At 34.1% G+C, this 19,796-nt stretch overlaps 1 long non-coding RNA gene across 1 annotated transcript; it reads right to left on the bottom strand.

Annotated features, from left to right (window-relative positions):
* Nucleotides 1-9,453: 9,453 nt before the first annotated feature.
* On the bottom strand, nucleotides 9,454-14,532 carry LOC143668905 (uncharacterized). The gene is made up of 4 exons (XR_013168627.1): nucleotides 14,431-14,532; nucleotides 11,894-12,066; nucleotides 10,745-10,825; nucleotides 9,454-9,554 (listed from the first exon to the last, which is right to left on the bottom strand). It is a non-coding gene; the product is annotated as an uncharacterized LOC143668905 (long non-coding RNA).
* Between the last annotated feature and the right edge of the window lie 5,264 nt (nucleotides 14,533-19,796).

Here is a 19,796-nt window from a genome sequence, read left to right as displayed (position 1 = left end):
TGAAGATGGTATTATTAGTTTAGGTGTGGCCAAACTGAATTTGGGTGGTTCTTAATCTATATTACTGGAAAGCTTAGAAAGAGAAGTTCAAAAGTAGTCAGTCAGAGAAGACCACAGGAAGAATTCAGAAGTCAATGGAAACCAAAAGAATAAATACAAGGAGACAGAGATTGCCATGGGATGGAGATGCAAATCAAGGAACTCCAAGGATTGTTAAAATCAAGAACAGAATGCTACAGGCTTTGAGGAGAAAGCAATCCTTGTCTATAGTTTGATTCTGAATTTCTTGCCTTTGAAACCACGAGACAGTAGATTCTTGCTGTTAGACCAACCGTGTGCAGTGTTTGTCGTAGCAGCTCTGTCAAACTAAGACAGGGTCCCCAGACATTGTAGTTGCCTGTGATGACAAGTGAGAAAGGGCCACCGAGTCCTACAGGTAGTGAATTCATGTGTGTCCACCCTTTCCTGGAGAAGGGGGTAACACTTTTGGTGTAGCCAGCTTGTTGGCTAAGCAACCATCCATGAACAACCAGAATTACTTTCCAAGCAGTTTGTTCATGCATCACAAAAGAAAATTGAAAAAAAAGAGAGATTATAGGCAGGAAAGTGAAATCAAATTCAAAGGTAATAATAAGAGAGGTAATCAAATGAAAAGTTAAGTTAAAAAAAACAGTAAAAAAAATGTAAAAATTTCTATCCCGATAATCCAGGAGTAAAGGTCAGGTGAACATTATTAATAATGTGAAAATAGGACACACTCTGTGAATCTTTATGACAGTATATAACGCCATTTAAATGGACAATTCCAGAGAAAAAATCATGTGTTAAAACTGATATAAGAAGAAATACAAAATAAAAATATGTATCAAATAAGCATTCAAACTATTTCCTGACAAATTACAAGGCAATACTCTTATATATTCTGATAAATAGCTGCAAATATACCCAAATAGATACAATATGTTACTATTTTGTCATAATTTAGCACTTCATCTATATAATTTCTTATATGCTGCTTTTCTTCCTAAATAATACTTCCACATCATTTAGCTTTCTTTTATAATATTAAAAAAACTTGCACAATATTGCGTGGCATAGATTTATTTTAACTTACTTGACTATTTCTCAATTGATTATTTTGTGTCTCCTGAGTTATTACCTCTATAAACAATGCTACAGTAAACATACATGTACATGTATCATTAAACACATAAATATGGACATACATTGTTATTTCTAAGAAAGATTTTCCCAGGTTGGAGACTGTTAGGTCAATTAACTTGAATGGTTCTTGCAAGATTGCCTTTGAAAAGACTGTAAAAATTCACATTTCCTCCAGTAACATACAAGAATACACTTTGATTGCAACACTTCTGAAATATTTACATAAAGGGCAGACATAAAAAAGATGCCCAGATTCCTCTCTGTGATTCAAAACTCTGCAATTATTCTTAGGCAATTTAATAAGGAGATTCAAGGGAATGCACAATAAAAATAAGAAAGTTCAAAAATCAATGCCAAAAGTAGTAATTATCCACATAGAAAATCCATGTTAAAGGACTATATTTATCAAAGTTACTAGATGAAATATTAATATATAAAAATTAATGTTTCCATACAACACAATTAAAAATGGAAAACCGAAGTAGAAAAAAGCAAATGTCTTTCAATGTAAAGCATAGGAATAAATAAAACAAAATATTTGTACACTTAATAGATAGAAAATGACCAAACATTGCTAAGACCATTAAAGTACAAAGAAATAAGTGGAGAGAGAAATATAGTTTTAAGATGCTTATTCTCTCCAAAATTAGCTATAAATTAATCGAATTCTTGTCAACCTCTCAGGAGGACTTTTCATGGAAAACTTGACAAGCTGACATTACCAAATCATAAAGAAATGAAAATAATTGTGAATTGTCAAAATATTTTTACAAAAGGACAGTGTTATGTGCCAGCTCTACCCCACCCAAGTTCAAAGGAATTCTAGTTTGGCTCTTTAATCATCAGAATTGCACTGATAGAAAAGTTATTTGAACATATTTCTCAAAATATTTTATTTGAAAAATATACACAACCCCATAATTATATTTTTAATTTTTTACACTATACTTGCCAGTGGTTGATTTAGCTACTAAGGAGTAAGCTGGGGTTGGCAGAAGTATACAGTTATCTATTTTAATGCTGTTCATTCCTATCATATTGTAAAGCAAAATGATGCTTTTTCTAAGACTAATTTTAAACTTTCTTTGACATTCGAAGAAATAATACAATAACAGCAGAACATATCTTCTGTATTGCTTTGGAAAATGTTTGGGTATCATTCTGCTCTAATTATGCAGGTTTCTCAGAAGAGACTTTTTTGTCCTGTTTTACTATTTTTAAATGTAGCAAGCCTGTTTTCTTGGGTAATTTTAAAGGGCATTGGCAACTGCTGCTTCTGTCCTTTCTAAACTTAACCCTATACTTAAGTCACCTAAGGACAAGCTGGATTCTTTTCTATCTAACCCTTAAGGGATCAATGATCTGTTTGATACTCTTGGAATATATTAATGGGATTTCATTATTGAACTAATCATTTAATTCCTGTGAGATGAATTTCATTCTCTTCTAAAGCAGTAATGTCTCTAGCACCAGGATCATACATATGAAACCTGGAATGATAAAGATCAAAGTAGCAAGTAAAGACAAGAAATTGTGCCCTTCAATATTACAAATGGGTATAAAACTATCAGTGGTCCCTATGATTGTCATCATGTCCAAGTAGAACTTTTTCTTAACTTTTAAATATTGGCCAATTATTGCTTCAGCAAGAATTCAAAGTTTTCTGGGAAAATTTGAGTGTTTTTTTTTTTTTCTGAAGAAATTTTGCTTTACTTCACATTTGGTGTAGAAATCTGCTTTCTTAGTCGGCAGGTTTTACTTGGTAGCTGGGTGTCAGGGGTCCCTCTGGCTTACTTCAAATCCTGGATTCACTATGTTTCAGCTATGTGAACTTGGGTGAATTTCTGTTCAATTCATTTGTCAGTATAGGGGTGATAATAATAACCACACACTTGTTTTTTTACGAGGAATAACTGAGTCAGTCCATGCAACCCATATGGGAGAGTACCTGATACAAACCAGCACTCCATGGTGCCAGCTATAATAATCCTGATTGACCTTGAGGATGACCTTGCTCAAGCTCAAGCAGCTCCCTGAAGAAACACTAGGGGGGTTAGGATACACATGGAGACCTAGTGAAAGAAATCCCCTATGATTCTATTTCAAATATTTATTGCCTTTAATGGAAGAGTTGATCTATATACAAAAACATGCATAAATTTCAATCATGCCAAATAAACTATTTCAAATTTGGCTTTTTAAACTAAATGCTTAATTTTAATTTTCCTAAAGCTCTATCATTAATTACTTTTTTTTATTGCTAAGACTTTTTAAACATGTCAGCAGAGAATATTATGCACACATATATGTGCATGTAAGTGTGTAGATATGTATATATCCATGCATCTGATCCCAGCCAGTAAACACTTAAGCAAAAATATTTTACGTATATATCCATAAAGGAATCTTATGCAGAAAAATGCCATGCTTAAGTCTGATTTTAAGTAGACTTTTAATTTAGGAATAATTTTAGAATTATACAAAAGTTGCAAAGATAATCAGAGTTTCCATCTATCCTTCACTCAGTTTCCTTGACCTTAACAATGCTATTTTTGTGGAAACTAAAAGAGAATAACAGTGCTGCATTATTATTAACTAAATAACAGACTTCATTCCAATTTCACAAGTTTTTCCATGGAATCCTTTCTTTTCTCTAAGATCCCATCCAGAATCCCACATTGCCTTTAGTCATCACATCTCCCCCATCTCCTCTGGTCCATGACAGTTTCTCCATCTTCCATTGTTTTTCATGACTTGAGTCGCTTCAAAGAGCACAGATATTCTATTGAATGACCCAGTTTGGGATGATTTTATAACAGTGATGGCATAATCAGTGTGGTTCTTTTCCTTTCTTGCCTCCTTTTATTGTTTTTCTTGCATCTTATTAATGAACTCTAGACCTTCTAACCTTTGCAGCTGTAATGTTGCCTGGGCATCTTATGTGGCATATCACCAGCTCCCAGCCCACCTTTGAGCTCTGGCCTTTTCCTTGGCACTCGCTGCACATGGGCATAGCCTTAAGACACATCATCTTTTTCTTGTTTTCTGCCTAAGGCCTTTGGTATGTCTTTGCCAGGCACTGGCCAGAACTTATTCACCTACAGAAACATGCTTAACCAAGTTGGGGCAGGATCTAGTCAATGTAAAGCTCTCACTTCCCATGTTTCATGTAGGGACTTCTCCAGTGAATTCTAGGTGGTTCCTTCTGTTCTATTCTCAAGTGTATCATACGGGATGTGTGCTGGTTTGAAACTGTTAAGTACCTCAGAAAAGCCATGCTCTTCTAATCTTGATCCAGTCTTGAGGGGGCACACCTAGTGTTTGGATGGGGCATTTTGATTGGGTTGTTTCCATTGAGGTGTGACACCACTCATTCAAGGTGGATCCTAAATCTTCATTGGAGCCTTGTAGGAAGACAGTAAAAAGGCAGAACAGATAGAGCTCAGAGTTGACACAGAAGGCAGAGAGATGAAACAAAGACATAGAAGTCTGGAGATGCAGAAGGAGCTAAGGGAGCTGTTTAAACCCAGAAGCCAGGAGAGAAGGACAGCAGACAGTGCCATGTGCTTTCCTATGTGACCGAGGGACCCTGGAAGTGATCAGCCTTTCCTGAAAGATGGTATGCTCTTCTTGATGCCTTAATGTGGATATTTTCATGGCCTTAGAATCTAACTTGTAACTTAATAAATTCCCTTTATAAAAGACAATTCATTTCTGGTATGCTGCATTCCAGAAGCTTTAGCAAACCAAAACAGGGTGTCTCCAGAAGGATGGAGCTCCAGTTGTTGGAGTGGTATCCATTTCAAAAATACTCGTGGATTGGAATGGCTTTTCTTCCTGCTATGTTTTATTCTCCCCAATTCCCTGACTGTATTTCCTTTCTGTTTTTTTTTTTAACATGGGCAGACACCGGGAAAGGTCTAGTTCCTCTAATAAGCCTCACTCAAAAATATGACATGCGAGCACAGGAAAACATCAGGATGTGATGAAAGAGACTTAGCTAAATTAGGTAGCCAGGGAGAACTTCTAAGAGTTCAGATTTAAGCTAACACCTGAGGAATGGTTGACATTTCCACTGAAAAAGATATGGTCTTCCTCTGAAAATGAGCAGGTGGCAAACTGAGAAGCAAAGAGAAATTGTAAAAGATTTTTTTTCCTAAAAGTGGTTGCTGGAAATACAATTACTTAAAGAGTAGAGCACATTAGAAATTGTAAAATTTTATGTGTTCCTTAAGCAAAGCAAGTTTATTATCTTTTTTCTAAACTCATTTTTTTTCAATCACAAAATTAAAAAAATATAGACATAGGTATACTTCTAGAGTTCTTTTCTAGGATTCCCTCATTCTGTTGAAGGGATTAACACATATTATCAATCATATATCTAGGCCTTCAAGTATTTCTCAGAAAAGTAACTTGTTGAGTATCTGTGATGTTATAAATACAGTAAATAGTCAGCAAAAAATTGTAAAATATAAGAATTAAACAGTGCATACTTGTCTGTAGTCTACAGCTTCAAAAAGTGTAGCACTTATTTAAAAATTATTTATCCCATGATATTAAGTTGTGATGGTAAAGTTTATATTTCAGTTAAAAATATTTGTATATCCCTCCCTGTAGGTATATTTTTCTTTAATACATTTGAAAAAGGGGTGTTTTATTTTCATTTACAATAGACTTATCCATGTGATACTTGTTTCTGTAAGTTAATCATTCAATTATCTTAAATCATATTTTATACAAATTTTGGTTAACTTGTTCATTTCTGTCTCCTCTTCTAGAATGTACACTCCAAAACCATACCTTTCCCTATTTTGCTTGCTAAATTAGTCTTGTATATTTAATTGGGCCTTTGTAAGTATTTGCCTAATACATGAATGAACATTATAACATTTAGCATTGATTGGACACTAGCTTATCACAAAAGAGAATCAGCAGAAGTGTGCATTATTTTCAAAGCAAATTTAATTTCAGAATTATTAGAGGTAGAAAGACCTTGGACCTTTGATTCAAGGAGAGGCAGAAAAATTTCTGTTTTCCAGCAGAAGAAACTAAGGTTCGAAGTAAATGATTTCTTGAAGGTTACTTGGCTTTAAGTAGCAAGACTGGGAGCAGACAGCACCTGTTTGGTGATAGACTCAGGTTATTTCTATTACATGATTCATCTTCATTCTCTGAATTAAGCTTATGTGGATCCCTATATACACTGTTACATGAAAACTGATTGTTTTTGTAAACTATATTTAAGGTTAGTTATATATTTAAAATTTTTTTCTCCTTAATCTGCTTTTCCTGATAATTGAGATGCTAGATATTTGAGTTATTATAATTATTATAATTACTCTTCTTCCCTGAAATATCCTTTTGTTCTCTTGATGACTGTGGCTTATTACATGTGAGGAGGCTTTACCTAATAAGCTCTTCCCTTGAATTTATAGTTAGGTTCGCTGCATTGCAAGGGATCTTTTAATGGCTACAATTTCAGGTGCCAGTACCAGAATGCATGGGCCTCTCCTGGTTCCATCTCTTTTTAGTTGTGAAGCATTAGGCAAGTTTAATCCCTCTGACTCTCAGTTCCTTGCAGGTAAAGCGGGGACAGTAAAAGTGTACAGCTCATGGTATTATTGTGAAGACACCAGACAGTTCATGTTAAGAACCTGGAGGAGTTTCTGATATATAAGAAGTACTCCACAAAATGTCAGGAGTTCCTACTTTACATCCTCAGACTTCCTACAAGGTTTTTCTTGGACTGTATTATAATCACTCAACTCACAATGTAATTCTCTTTGTAGCACATATAGAACTTGTAATCTCACATTTATTCAGAGAATGTGTGAAATACTGAACTCTTCTACCACTATAAGCTCCATGAGAGCTCTGTACTTTTTCCTTGACACTGCACACCTGATACCTAGCCAATGCTCAACCCATAATAGATGCTCAGCATAGTAGGCTGAATGAATGAATGAACAAATAAATGGATTCATGAATTTGTTAACATCCTGCAATTGCACCATTAAGACCATTTTGTACTCTGCAAACTGCCGATTCCTAATTTTTCCCTTCTTGGTGTCATACTGTATCTGTTGCTCTGACCTGAATATTGCTTTAAGTTCAATTAGGCAAACAAGAATATTTTCAATATTTTAAAATAATCTTGGGGAAGCTAAGACAAGTTTATTATAAATTTTAGTATGAGAAAGAAGGAAACTTTATGGAACAGAAATTACTCACAAATATTTATAGTCATTATTATAAAAGAACATGTATTTATTCTATTTCAAAAATATAAACATAATCAATTACTGTAAAATGCATCCTATATATATCCTACATATACCAGTTAAGTGGTTGACAATTTTTGTTGGCATGCAGAATGCTGTAAAAGGGAGGTTGAATAAATTTATCCTGTCCAACTGACCAAGAAGAGATTTCAACATCTGAAGGACTTTTCCTATTAAAATGTTTAAAATATTATCACATTTTTTCTCCAAACAAAATTTCCTAAAGCACTATGGTGTTACTGAAAGTTCTTTCAAACTCTCAGAGACATGTAATTTCCATTTTAGAGTTTGGCTTAGAGCATAGTAAATAGTAAACAACGTAATATAATGTTGCCTATTCATTTTTTATAGATAACTTATAACAAAGACAAAATGAAGAATAAACATCTAAAGATATCTGTTTTGGTTGGCTAAAACTGCTGGAATGTGATATACCAGAAATGGAATGGCTTCTATAAAGGGAATTTATTATGTTACAAATTTACAGTTCTAAGGTGGTTAAAATGCCCAAATTAAGGCACCAATAAGAGGATACCTTCACTCAGAAAAAGGCTGATACCGTCCAGAACCCCTCTGTCAACTGGGAAGCACATGATGGGCATCTGCTGGTCCCTTGCTCCTGAGCTCCTTTGCTTTCAGCCTCTGTTTCCGTTGGGGGTTCCTCCTTTGGCTTCTCTGAGGCTGAGTTTCATCTTTTGGCTTCCATGGCTCTCTCCAGGTTCTGGCTTGCTTAGCATCTCATGGGAAGGCACATGGTGACGTCGGCTGGGCTCTGCCCATGTCTGAGGATCTGCTCTCTCAGCACTTCAAGCATCTCCAAAAATCCATGTCTCTGTCAGGTCTGCAGCAACTGTTCTCTAAACATGTGCATCGGAAGTTTTTCCAAATGTTTCCCCTTTTAAAGGACTCTAGTAAACTAATCAAAACTCACCCTGAATGGGTAGACTCATACCCCCACCTATTCAAATGGCCATACCCACAATTAGGTGTGCCACATCTCCATGGAAACAGTAAAAACAGATTTTCCCACCCTAAGCAATAGGTCTGATCCCACAAGATTGGATGTGAGCCATCCCACAAGATGGCTTTTCTGAGGTACATACTAGCTTCAAAATGGCACAACCTACAGAACAAGTCATTCAATTAAAACAAATAAGAACATTACAGATAAAAAAATTAGCAAACGAAATTGAAATTTCTTTTTTTACTAAAAGATTATTCATCAATACCATTTAGGTTTTAATGTTAAAAATATTTTTGTGTGTTCAGATCATCTCTGTAACAGTATATATTATTCTCCCTTAATTTTTCTTTATCCTTAATAATATATGCCATGTTATGTATTTTTCAAAGTTTATTTCACCAATTACATGCATTAACTATTAAATCACATCCATACTGTTTCAGAATTAGCAGGTTTGCTGCAATCCTTGGAAATCCTTGCCTCTCTGCCTCCCATCACATGGCACTTTCTCCTTGTGTCTGCGTTTTGTTTTTTTATAACTTTGTTTCTCTTTCTTGATTATTCTTCTCTGCCTGACTGTGTCCAAATTTCTCCTGCTTATAAAAACCTCCAGTGAAATAGTTGAAAACCTAACCTGATTCATTTGGACCACACCTTAACTAAAAAAGAGCATCTTCAAAGATTCCTATTTATAAATGGGTTCACAAACACAGGAATGCAGATTCAAATTAAGAACATGTTTTTGATTGAGTACATGGCTCAAGCTACCACATCAGGTAAGATACAAAATGATAATTAATAGGAGCTAAAGTTATATTTAATAATATTTAATACTATTTTCAGGATTAAAAATAATAACCAATGGAAGCTACAAACAGAAGATTTTCTTTTATATGTTCAGTGATAAAATTGCTTTTCTATGTATATAAGAGAAAATCTAGCATGGTTAATGGAGATTTACATATCACCTCGTTGGAAGCTTAAAGGCATGCAGATTCATTTTATGGTACAGTTAGGGATCAGCTCCATTCCTCTGGGGATTTACCTGGGCCCTTTCTTCTTCTGTAAGTACCAAGGTGGCTGCCAGCTGCTAGAACAAGAGCCTCCAATATGTCCAATTGAGCATTTACTTCAACAACTCCCAGCTGTAGGATAAAACATCCCCCCTTCAGTTTGGATGGAGTCTGCTTCTCCTAAGGCACATCACTTGCATAGCAGAAGATTAGATATATGCACAAACGTGATTCTTTTAAGAAAAATGAGAGTGTGAGTGAAATCTTGAAAAGAAATTCAATAGGGTAAGATAACAGCAGCATCACCATCATCATCATTATCATTGTCGCTGTCACATCATCATCCTTACCATCATCATCTTCACCAGCATCATCACCATCACAATCATCATCAGCCATCGGCACCATCATCATCATCATCGTCATCATCATCTCACTGTCATAACCATCGCCATCATCCATCACCATCATCACCATCACCATCACCATCATCGTCATCATCACCTCACTGTCATCACCATCGTTATCATCCATCGCTATCACCATCATCACCATCATCACCATCAGCCATCACCATCATCATCATCATCATCACCATCATTGTCATTACATTGTCATCATTACCATTGTTATCACCAAACTATTTGGCTAAGTTGCAAATATAATACTTAATACTGTTATTGAACAATATTCTTTTAAAATTTTGGTCTTATACAGTATTAAAATTCACATTTAGCATTTTTCTAGAGTTGTAAAACAATACAAAAAATGTAAAAGAAATAAGATTTAATGAAACTACTGTGAAGAGAAGACAAAATTACAATAACCACACAGACTTAAAAACAACTGGTGTAATTCTGAATGTACTGGGTCATTCTTCCTCTGTCTTATTCTTCCTATGCCTTATCATCTCCACTGGGTGGAATACAAAAAGGATCCACTTCTCTCAGCTTGCTCTCCATTCCCTGCTCTTGCCTTCAAGCTGATGTTGGTGGAAGGCGCAGGGCATGCAGTGCCCTCAGAGCCTCTAGAAGCTTTCCCCTCCACAGGAGGAATTGGAGGTAGTCAACTGAATCCAATGGGTTCCTATAATAGGTCCCCCAAGATTGAGAAATTTAAAATGCCTCCACATCAGAAGCACAGCTTTAGAGATTCCTGCATTTCTAGACCCACTTAAATGTCCACATATAATTATGAAGGAAACATGAACTTTATCTAGAGCAAGGCTCTTTCGTGTTATGACTTCTAACTCTAAGCATTTGCTTTCTTGGGCAACATGGATCAGATACCAGGAAAAGCCCTCATTGTATTTCTTCCCTCACCTTAGAAACATATTGCAACTTCAGCTAAATGCCATGACGTTCTGTGGATGATGCCTCTGGTAGTCTCCCATATGGATGTCTCTATGAGGTATAGAGAGAATGTGAACGGCAGAAATGCACAAGGAAAGAAAAAGACAAATTAACTTTCAAATTCTTCCTGAAAATATGAATGCAATAAATTCTGGCATAAACAGTTATCATTACCAAATACTGTTGAGCATAATTTTCTTGTCTCTATTCTTGTTTCAATCATGGTGATAGAGATAGTCACAAATTAGCAAATCATTTGCAAATTAGTAAATTATTTGCAATAATTCATGGGTGAGAATACTTTCACAATATTAGACAATTCATATTATTCATAAGATTTATATATGTGTGTCTATATGAAATACTCACATAGCAAAATTCGGATTCTTTGCTTCGGTGACTTGATGGTCATTGCCTGTTAAAATTATTTCCACAAATACATGCAATTTGCTTGAATTAATTTTTTACAATAAAAAATAGTTTTCTTTATATAACTGATTTATAATTTTGATTCTTTAATTACCATTTATTTTGATTTTTTAAGTTTAATAGGTAATTTGGATATTTTACAAAAATGTTGAAGTAATCTATGAAATATATTTGAATATATTTTTTAAAATATGTTTTAAATTTTTTAAATTTTAGTTTGATTTTTATTAAAGTTTATCTCAATCATTTTTGTCGGTAGCCATAAAATTTATCTGAAAGTATTGATTAAAAAAGCATAAGCCATGATTTTGCTAAAATGAGGAAAACTTAATTTAATGAGATTAATCTATAATACTGTAGGAATAGTGAATATCTTCATGTTATTACTCTGGCAGATATGCCTGTCCCATTGGCAGAACACCAACCCACAGAGTGATAAGTTTAGCCATCTTTGATATTTTATCATTTTTTGGTCATTTTAAGATGCATTATGCATTTTTCAAATTTTGAAAATAAATGTCACTGTCCATCTCAGAAAGTAGATTACAATTTATCTAATAGTATGTGAGCTTAACTGAAACTTCAAAAATATTTAGACAGAATATGAAGGCTGCCATCACTTTTCCTTTTCATTATAAAATTAGGGATGGGTCTGACTTCACCTGTGGCTCTCACTGAAACAAGACTAACCTGCGTGTGTCCTCTGCAGGACCTCAGGCTGTTTTCTTTCCACACTGCCTCGTACCACTTGAAACAGGATAGTCCTTCTTGCTCTCTTCATTGCTACTTTGAAGTCATTATACCTTCTTCTCTTCTCCCAAATGCTCCCATGTGTCCTTTAGCATTCATGGAGTTGAACATAGCTAGAGAAAATCATCGACCATGTTGAATCATTTCACTTTGAATTATGACCATACACTTTAATAACCACATTATAGTCCCCCATTTAAACCATTAGCCACTCCCATTGATGACTCTTTGACACATCCTCTACTCCTTCAAACTCCAGTCCCATGACCTTTCTCCTAAGCATCAGCTGATAATCCTACTTCTTATTAGACTGCTAGGAATCTTCACAAAAGAATTTGTACACACACATAAATCATATCAACCAGTATTTGTCTTTCCTAAATGCATTGCTATACTTTTTCTTGTGAATTAAAGCCAACTTCTGCCTTTGTGCACACAATTCCATCCTTTCCTGCTCACTTAATTCTGAAATTATTCCTTCTTTCCCAGCAATATTTTTTATTTCTATTGACTCATTTCTGTTGCCATAGAAACCAACTATAATATCTCTTATTCTAAAAAATATCTCCTTGTGCTGACTAGCATATCGCTCCAGTGACTGTTCCATTTCTAGGCTCCATTTTAAAGAAAAACTCCTTAAAAGGAGTGTTTGTACTTTCTATCTCTATCTCTGTTTTTACAGCATCTCTCGGACCTAATTCAGTAAGGCTTTTTAGCATTACTCCACTGACATTGGTCTTTTCTCTCCTTATTGGTCTTATCAACAATACTGGGCAAAATGGGTCTCTTACTTCTCTTGAAATGCAACTGTGATTTAGTTATGGCTCCCCATTCAAGTATGTTCTTAATCTTAATCTACATTGTTGTGGGTATGAACCCATTGTAAATAGGATCTGTGGGAGATATTATTTTAAATTAAGGTTGATGAGGTTGGATCTTAAGACAGATTATTGGAGGACTACTAAAAGAAGAAGTCAGAAGCCAGAGTCAGGCAAGGCCATAGAGAGAAGCCAAAAGTCAGCAGGAACCTGGGAAAGAAAGAAAGAAGAGGACATTGCCATGTGATGCAAAAGCCAAAGAACTGAAAGACTGCTGGTTAATGTTTTGATTTGGATTCTGGCCTTAGAAATCATGAGCCAATCCATTCCTGTTGTTTAACTCAACCCCTTGTGTGGTGTTTGTCATAGCAGCCTGCCTACTTAGATAGCACCCTTCCCTTGGCCCCCACAACACTCTTCCTACTGAAAACCACTCAACGGTGCTGTTTCATGGAGACAAAAATGCAATGATCATATACTGTCTCCTCATCCTTCCAAAGACATTATCCCTTCCTGCTCTCCATGGTTCACACTGTCCTAGATGCCCTGGCTCCTTGCTGCTTCCAGGACGCCCCCACTACAAACTAGCTTCAACCTCAGGGTCTTTTCACTTACTTTTCACCCTACACAGAAAACATTTCTGACAGAAATCTGCACATCCCATGCCATCCCTTCCTTCAGTCTCTGTTAAATTGCTAGCTGAGAGAGGCCTTCAGGCAGCATCCGTCATGGATCACTCTGTCTCTGTACCTGCCACTTTTTTTTATTTCTCTGATGGGATAAACATACCCTCTCATGGCCATGCTTGTCTGGTACATTGCCCATATTATCATACTAGAAATGATGTTCTGGAATATAAATCAATTTGTAAATACATGTATGAGTGAATACATGTTTGAAATTAGACTACAATTTGCAATTATAAGAATTAACTTAAAATTTTAAATAGTTACAGAAGATGGGAAAGGGGGAAATATTGGTGCTAAGTAGGTGCAGAATCTTTGTATATTTTAGAAATTTTGAAATAAAAACACATACTTTTTTAATTTTAAAGAGTTTTACTATAACCAGAAAAATTTTAAAAAGTAAAAACACCAAACAGTGTGCTGGAAGATACCAGAATAGAATGTGAAGGATGATAAATAAATAAATACACAAGCAATGAAATCATTAAAAAATGGAAATAGAAAAGGGACAAAAGAGTTAATATGGAACAGCTCCCAATGTCCAAAAATGGAAACTAAAATTGAACAACAAAAATAATGTATATTAAATTAAAATAAAATAAAGTAAATATGCATCCATGTAAATTATGCCTAAATAAGTACAAGAATGTGGGGAAAAATAGAAAAAAAATAACTTCCTTACAAAAGAATTCCAAATATTACATGTAGATAGTTCCTTCTCTAAGAGATAGAAATTAATCACTCCCCAAAGTGGGTTTAAATTTAGTGGCCTTTCCAAAGAACAAAGAAAATGAAAACAAGCATGAAAACTATTTCCATTACCAGCTGATGAAAGTCAGCCTGGCCAGTGGTACTATGTGGATGTCATTTACCCCTGTTTAGATGTGATGAGAAAAGGAATTCAATTCTGAGCTACTCTGTTTGAAAAAGTATACTCCCAGTTTAAGCAGGAGGAGACATTAGACAAACTTACATGCCTAGAATTCCTAAAATCTGCTGGGTTATGGAAAGCAAGTAGAAGAAAATCGCCACATATCACCAAGTCTACGAAGCCAGGGCAACCAAATGCACTGTGGGTTCCTGGATTGCGTCCTGAATTAGAAGAGTAAAATTACTGGTGAACTGGTCATGTCCACATAAAATATGTAGTTTATGTAGTTAATAGTAGTACTGATTTCTCAATTTTCAAATGAGCTATGATAAGATAAAATGCTACAATAGGGGAAACTGGGCAAAGGATATAGGGCAATTCTCTGTACCAACAGCAGCTTCTCCGTATATGCAGAATTGTTCCAAAATATAAAGCCCATTTAAAATAAGTTTAGTGAAATAGTAAAAGATTATGCTAAATCAATAACTTCATTACATACCAAGATTATCATAGGAAGTAAGAGCATAAGAAATCTTCTTAATGTTTTGATTTGTATAAGAGAGGGCTAATGCAAAGGAATTAATATTTTGTAGGCATGATAGTTTTTGTTTTCCAAATTTAATCTAATCCCATCCCACAGTCATTTATAATAGTGCTTCTCTCTCTCCTTCCCTCATTCTCTCCCACTTTCTAATATACATACACATTTAAATAAAATGAGAATATAATTGTGGATATACTCATAATGTATTCTTTAAAACTGTTGTGAAACAATCACAGAAAAATAGACTACTTAAAAGTGAAGTTCTGAGATCAGCCTTATCCTAACCCTTTTAAAGCAGGTTGCTGATTTAAGACCCTGTCAACTCTTAAGTACGACAACTTCCTTCAAAAACAAAGACATTCTCCTACAGCCACCACAATCAGGCAATTAACATTGACACAGCCTCAGACTAAAACCATGTTTCATCAATTGTTCCAATATTATGCTTAATTGCAAAAGAATGCAGTTCAAACGCACAGCTTGGGTTTCATTTCCTTGCATTTTTAATCTCTGTCATTCTTTGCCAGTTCTCATTCGTACATATTTTTTCATAACTCTAAAGTTTTTGAAGACTACAGTCTGATTGTTTTACAAAATGTTCCCCATCTTGAGTCTGTCTGATGTTTTCTCATGGTTATAATCCATGCATTTCGATTAGACTATATTATAAATTATACTGAGATCTTATCTAGTTTTATGTATTGACACACAATTTCAATGAGTCACATTATTGATGATTTTACTTGACCAATTATTCATGATGGCATTTGCCAGTCTCCCCATTGTAAAACTACCATTTTCCCTTTGTAGCAAATAAATATTTCGTGTGAGAGTACTTTGAAACAATATAAAATTCCTGGTTTTATATCAAATTCTCAATTTACCATCTCATTTATTCTTATACCTATAGAATCATATTTCCTATTTTATTCACTGCTTTTATGTTTTACTTTTTTTTATTTCTAGCTCAAATTTCACGTGTTCAAATTCCACAAGAAATATGAAGAAAACTACTCCAAGGTACATAAAAACCAAACTGTATAGAATCAGTGCTGAGCAGAAAATCTTATAACAGCCAGAAAAAGGACAAAATTTATATATACAAAGAAACAAAGATAATAATTAGTTATACTTCATATTGAAAATAATGTAAGCAAGAAGGCAATGGAAAATATCTTCAAAGTGTTAGGAAAAATTGGTGTTACTTTATAATATTATACTCCCAAAAATTACTTTCAAAATTACAGTACTAAGGAAAGACTTTTTCAGATGGAAAAGTTACCGGAATCCATTACTACCAGACATGCACTACAACAAATGTCAATCTGGCAGAAAAAAAAAAAAAAGGTACCAGATGGGAATATTTATCTACAGAAATCAATGAGGAACACTGAAAATGATAAATGTGTTGTTAAATAACAAATACGATTTCCTTATTTTAAAAATATTTAAAAAAAAATAAGTATTTAAAGCAAAAGAATAGCAAATGTTTATGGTTTATGACATATTTAAAAGTCAATTATAAACAATACCACAAAGATCAGAAGATAAAAAATAAAACTACATTGTTGCAAGGTTTTTATATGAAGTTGGACTTTAGGTATATAAAATATATATATAAATGTTTAAGCAGTCACCAATAATTAAGTGAAAGCAAAATAAGGTGGTATTCCTTTATACAGTAAAAACACTCAATATCAAACTTTGTGGAACTCAATGATATCTAGAAGGACTTTTAAAAAATCTTTTAATATATAGATAAGAAAAAAGAATTCCAAAATCAATAATCAATCTTTCTGCCCTAGGAATTAAAAAAAAATTAAAAAATTAAAAAAACTAAAAGAAAGTGAATAATAAAGACAATAATGAAAATAAATAAAAGACAATAATGAAAATAAATAAGCAGAAAATAGAAAAACAATTGAGCATATTAACTTAGCTTTCCAGGGCTGCTATGACAAATGCCACATGATGGTTAGGGGTAAATCACAAGAATTTATTGCATGATGGAGTCAGAGGTCAGAAGTCCCAAGTCAAGGTGATGGCAGGGTCGTTCTTGTTTCCTGAAGTATGTAGCCGTTAGGTGATGTCATGCCACAATCCTTGGGGTTATTTGTCTTACATCTCTACTGCCGCCACCTGGCAGTATCCTTGGTGTCATCCTGTGGCTTTCTCTGATTTTGTCTTCTCTTTATAAGGCCTGCTCTGCCTATACACAAGTTAGTCCACACCTTAACTGACAATTCATCTTCAAAGGGTCCTGTTTTCAAATGGGTTCACACCCACAGGAACATGGATTCAGATGAATTTTGTTTGGGGTGTTTGATGTAATCTACCAAAGTCTACCCTCTGGACCTGACCCCCACCCAAAATGACTTCCTACTTGCAAAATATATTCATCCACCCTGATGACTCAAAATCCCTAAATTATTTCATTAAGAACTCTCACCCCAAAGTAGCATCAAAATCAGTTCCAGGTGTGGTCCATGCAGGAGCAAAATGCTTCTCTGTCTGTGGCCCTCTGAAATCTAGAAAGCACGCTCTCTGCTTCCAAAACACAATGGTGAGAAAGGCATGGGATAGACGTTTCTATTCTATGACAGGCAGATTGGAAGGAAAACAGGGTTCATGCATCCCAGGCAAGTCTGAAACCCAGTAGGGCAACTCCCTTAGGTATCAATGTTTGAGCATCTGTCATCTGCTGATTGGTGCTAACGTAAGATTTCTATCACAGCAACAGTCAGCAAGATAGTGTGATAGCAGTAAAACAATGGGTGTGTGTGTGTGTGCATCACTGAGATTGATGCAGATATAATGAACTCATTTTGGAAAGTGTACCTAAGTGATTCAGTGGGAGAAAGGATAGCCTTTCAAAATATGGTTAATTGGGCAACTTTGCATCCATATGAAATAAAAATAAAGACCATTCTGACCTCACAGCATACCTCAAAATTAATTTGATTTGGATCAGACCATAATTTTAAAAAGTCAACCTTAAAAATTCTGGAAGAAAACATTGTAGAAAGCCTTCATGATACCTATTTAGGAAATAATTCCTTTGATATGGAGCAAAAGTGATCAGTGAAAACTTATGAACTTTGAAATGACTCATCAAGATAATGAAAAGGCAAGTCACAATTGGGGAGAAATTGTTTGCAATACTTAAATCTGAAAAAAGATTTGTATTCTATATATACACATATGTATGTGTATATATATGTGTGTGTATACATATACTGTATTCTATAGTAATATATAATGTATATATATATAGACAGTATATATATGTGTGTGTATATATATTGTATATGTATATATATTCTTGTATATACTTGTATATTCTTGTGTATACTTACATGTATATACTCTATATACACATATATATATATACAATATATATATACACATGTATATACTGTCTATATATACATTATATATTACTCTTATTACTCTAACAATGCAGAGACAAGTAACTCAAGAAATATGCAAAATTTTAAACAGCACTTCATAAAATAAGACATATGCTTGGCCATTGAGCACATGAAAAGTGACTCTACATCATTAGTCATCAGGGAGAAAGCAAATTGAAAGCATAAAGGTTTCCTTTCCACCAGAATGTGGCAAACTGTATAGCCCATAGAACAAATCTATCCTGTTTTTTTTTATGACATCTACACATTGAGAATTATTCTTACAGATAAACACTTCAACTTGATCATAGGAAATATTAACTTTGAACCCCAATTAAGCAAAAGGTTATACTCCTTGAAAAAAATATCCATCATTGTCATTAGTAGACCCAGTTGTTAAAAATGCGTTGTATTGTTGTTGTTATATCTTTTATTTCATCATTAAACATTTTTAGAAATATGTTTTCTCTATTTCTAAATAAGAATGTATAATAATCTTGATTTTTGCCTCTTTGGTCCATGAGACTTGCAATATTCACTATTTGTTTCTTTACATAAAACGTTTGCCAACCCCTGTTGTACACAGTCTTTAGAAAGGTTAAAAAAATTGCTGGTAGGGGTGATGACCAAATATTTCAACTACTTTTGAAAAAACTATGGAAACCTCTTCATCAGATAAGCATATACTTACCAAAGGACCCAGTATCTACGGTCCTAGGAATTTATCCAAGATAAACCTGTCCAAGTTAAAGAAACCATATGTACACACAAAGAAACATAAATATTCAAAGTAACTTCACACTTTACTTGAAATAGTAATAGTTGAAATTTCTACTATTTACTTAATAATTGGAAATACTGCAATTGTCCATCAACTGCATAATAGAAAATAAAACAAATTTATGGCTATCCATAAAATAGAATAGTACTCAGCAATCATAACAAATTGACTACTGATATTTGCAACAACATAGATGACTGCCAAAAACATTATGCCGAGTGAAAAAAGGTAGGAAGAAAACTATATATCTAATGACTAAATTTAAACAAGGCATTATACGACATTGCATTCTATTATATGAAACACTCCAATCTAATCTTTAGTGGCAGAAAACATAGTAGCGATTGATAGTCAATGAATGGGTTTGTTATGGAATCATGAAGAATACTTGAGCTATAGAGATTTAATATTTAATCTGATAACTGATCTAATCTAATAATTATTTTAGTCTAATTAAATCTAATATAGAGATTTTTAATATTCCATTTTTATTTTAATTAATGTTTGTTCTTTTAAAAAGCACAATAACTTGTGCTATTCACACAACGATACGTGAAGTTTGCTTGAATAGGTCATTGATTTTTAAGGGTTTCAATGAATGAGGCAAATTTTCACAATTGTTGCAGCACAGACCTAACCAAGAATAGGAAGCATGGGTCAGAAACATCATCCAGAAATTGAATTAATTCAACCAGAAGTGGGAGATCATTCTGCTCATGAGAAAACGTCCTCC

Source organism: Tamandua tetradactyla, chromosome 25 (genome assembly GCF_023851605.1).
Source record: "Tamandua tetradactyla isolate mTamTet1 chromosome 25, mTamTet1.pri, whole genome shotgun sequence".
Taxonomy (NCBI): Eukaryota; Metazoa; Chordata; class Mammalia; order Pilosa; family Myrmecophagidae; genus Tamandua; species Tamandua tetradactyla.
Note: the sequence above shows the minus strand (reverse complement) of the source record. Positions and strands in the feature narration are given on the sequence as shown.